Below are 3,803 nucleotides of genomic sequence, written 5' to 3' on the forward strand. Positions count from 1 at the left end.
AAAGTCCAAAATAAATAGACTAATGAAAATGAATATCATGCCTCTTTCCTTGAACAACCTTGTATTCTCAGCTGTAGCTGCTACTAATTCAAAGAGAATAGATATATTTAACAAAATCAGACCATACGAAAACAACCAGACAAATATTGCAAGACATATGTGAGTTACTAGCTACAGAAGCTGAAGGGCAATTTCAGTGCAACCACTTACAGTGCACATGTAGCCTGAGAGGCTCATTCCGTCATGGAGAGGGAATCTTGCCATCTGTACCTCTTTTTGTTTTTCTTTTTAATTTGATTTTTCATATAATTAAGTATGAAGAAAAATTATCTATTTATATGAGCTATTTGTGACTGATGTGATATTTGCCCAAGTCTGAAAGGTCTTAATTATTTAGAAATATGTACTATCTATCATTAGATCTCAAAGGACTTCATGTGCAAAGAGTACTGTTGCTCTATCGTGACTAATGAGAAAGTTAAGACAAAGTGGGAATGGAACCAGCGTACATGAACGTGATGTGCTTAAAGTGCGCTGAAATTGTCATTCAGTTTGTAAGTCAAGATTGCTCAGCTTTTAGTTCTCAATGGAGCACTACTCTGGTGGTGGAGAGGAGAAGGATGGAATGGGCTTTGAGATCTGACTTTTCTGGATGACAGCTGAAACACATAAACAGTGCAGTAACCCTGGTAAAAGGATTTGAGGAAGAACTAGTTTTAAATAATGATAAAGCAGTCTGACTGTTTTGGACAAAATTGGGTAATGATGTTTTATTGTTATTTGTGTTTCTTTCCTGGATTTACTCACACTCATTTACAGAGTAACCCACAAACTAGAATTCTAATAACTGAGCTGTCTCCTGCTACCTCAGGGTCCTCTCTACAGGGCAGCTCTAGGAACACCCAAAAAACATTTTATGCGGGACCAAAGCCAAATCCAAAACAATGCTAGATTTGAAAGTCTCCTGAATAAACTGGCGCTGTTCCTTATCCTTTGTTTTGTGTGGGCGGTGGCTTAATCTAGCTACCAATAAAAGTAACATTGCTGAGGCGCGCCAAGCTGAGCGGTGCCGATACTTCCTTGCGAGTTAACCTCAGTTTTCACTGAGCGTGGTTGTGGCTGAGCCATTTGACACTCAGTTTTTCTCCTTCAGTTAAAAAAATAGTATCTCCTGGCTATTGGGTCAGACCATTTACATAGTTACATGTTTCTAAAGATTTAAAATAACGGGAAATCATTTTGGAACACACAATTGGGAAATGACATCCAGACCTATTTCTGATACTCATCAAACCCACCTCACGTTGACTATACTGCATCTTGATTTTCTGCATGAGGATAATGCCACAGACATGTTGCACATGACGATGGATAGGGCAGGCTGCTCCATCCAGCAAGCTGATGACAAAAGGTGTCTTTTTGGGAGGAATTTTTATGAATATAGGGAAAGTCCCAGAAATAATTTGTGTTTATATTGCAATATATGCCTGCAGAGCAGTTCAGGGGGTCCTGGTGATGTGCCGCTGGAGATGGGAGGAGGTCTGTTACTGAAGACTTCACTGGTAATCAGGTTTGAATTAATAGGCATACCTTGCCGTTTCTTACCCAGGAATACTTCACAACTAACTTCTATCACAGAACCCCCCTTGCGAAATGACTTTAGACGGGAGGAGTGAGGAATCTCACTGTTTTGTTTCCCAGCAGGGAAGACTGTTACCACTGGTAACATTTTCCTCCCTCTCTATGCCTTTTTATGGAGGCAAGGGACATTTTACCACTTGCTTCTGTTACTACCAAACCATAGAATAAAGCACTTGATATGCATTTCATATACTATTTTTACAACATATGAAGCATAATATTTGTGCTGAGCTGTTAAATATTGACAATAGTTCCACCTTATTTATCAAATACAGACAGCTGACCAAGCAAAGGAGTAAAAATTATTTGGAAATTTGGATCTTCTTCAAGCTTTAAACACATTTCTAGAAGTTGGAGGCTTTCCCAGTTCACACAGCTACTCTAACAGCTAGAAATAGTTTCTCCCCTCCTTATGCCAAGAACTCAATTAAGAAATATATAGCAGAACTGAATTCTTGTAACAGTTCTTGATAGAAGAGAAAAAAGAGGAAAAAATCTTTGTCTGAAAAAAATCAACATCAATGAAAAGTCAGACTGAATCAAAGCCCTGAATTTGAAAATCTGGGGGCTTTGGGATGGAGATAGTGGGGCTGAACAATCGTTCTGAACATTGCAAATTCCAGCTCCTTCCTGACTGTGCCTTTGTTCAGCAATATTCTCTCTAAGACCTCGGCTCTGCTTTTGGGTGGAGTACTCACTTGGTACATTGTCAGTGCAAACAACACTGAACTTGTTCGAACACTGTGTGAACTCCTACTAAGAGCGCCTGCCTAAACCCATGGATCTATGATAGTTAGTACTGTTTGAGAGCATCATTTTGCATGATAACAGTAATTCTGTGAGATTCAGCTACCATCAGCAAGAGTAAATTTTTACCAAGTACTGCAAAAACAACAACATTGTACAAAAATAATTATCTTCCCTAACTATAACTGACCAGAAGATACTAAGTATATTATCCTAGTGGAAAAAAACCGCAGTAAAGAAGGTGCTTGTCTTTCATTAGTGGCATCCATGCATGCAGCACATTTCAGTTTGCTGATAGCTTACATCCTCTTTTTAAAAGTAAACAGTTTTCTTTAGGCTATCAGAAAGGAGGGCACTTCCATGGATTTAGGCTATAAAACTATATAAATCCAAAAAGGCTAGAAATAAGTCACTATTTGCTTCTTTGAGGTCAAGGTAGATAGATAATGTGAAAACCTGGATTGTAGTCTTGTTCTGCCAATGATTTACTGCCAATGATTTCAGCCTCCAGAACGCAGTTAATCCCAGTTGTGATGGGAATATGTAAAAGGAAACACATTTCTAACAATCATGAAGATACTCACCCAGATAAACATGAGAATCTCTTTAAAAAACCTCCAACAGAACATTCCTTCAGCTTTTTTCCATAGATCTCTCTTCTTATGAACTAGGTCATTAATTATTGTACTCACATGCAGCCACAGACATCAAGAAACCAGATCTACTCTATTTCCAGGTATAAAACCAGAAATTTAATGAGCAGTTCCATAATACTTGAGAGATAAGATCTGTTTTACAGCAGATAGATTAATGCAGAAAAGACCAAAACCTATCCCTGCCTGTTTCAAACAATGAGATAATTTTAGTTCCAGATAAGATATTTCCTAACATTATCTAAACTATAGCTCATAAAAGTTTATGGACTCAACCTCCAAACAGAGTAAGAAAACAATAGATCTAAGTATCTTCACTAACCGTAATCCCAGTTCAGTACCACATGGTTACTGACTGTAGTGAGGTAGCTTGTTCTACTCAAATCTACTAGCAGTTTAGACCTCTTTTTTATTTTTTAATTTTTTTTTTTAAAATTTTAATTTTTTAAATCACAGCAGGGAGGCAGAATCTGTCATGTACAGATTAAATATGTTGCCGCACAGAATTTACAGATGATTCCCCCAGTCAATATACATGATGGTGCTCGTAGGACAAGTCTTTTCAGTATAGCTACTCACCTGGTTGAAAGCACGTGCTTTCAAGCACAGGATATTAAGGTATAAATAAGAAGAGACAAGGAATATTAACTGTGGAGACAAGAGAGTGCTGAGTTTGGGAATTTGCATTTAAATTCTGTTACAATTTAGTAATACAGTTGCACAATTGCACTTTTTGATAACATTACTGTATTTTAATTTTAT

The sequence above is a fragment of the Phalacrocorax carbo genome, chromosome 10 (genome assembly GCF_963921805.1).
Source record: "Phalacrocorax carbo chromosome 10, bPhaCar2.1, whole genome shotgun sequence".
In the NCBI taxonomy this organism is placed as follows: Eukaryota; Metazoa; Chordata; class Aves; order Suliformes; family Phalacrocoracidae; genus Phalacrocorax; species Phalacrocorax carbo.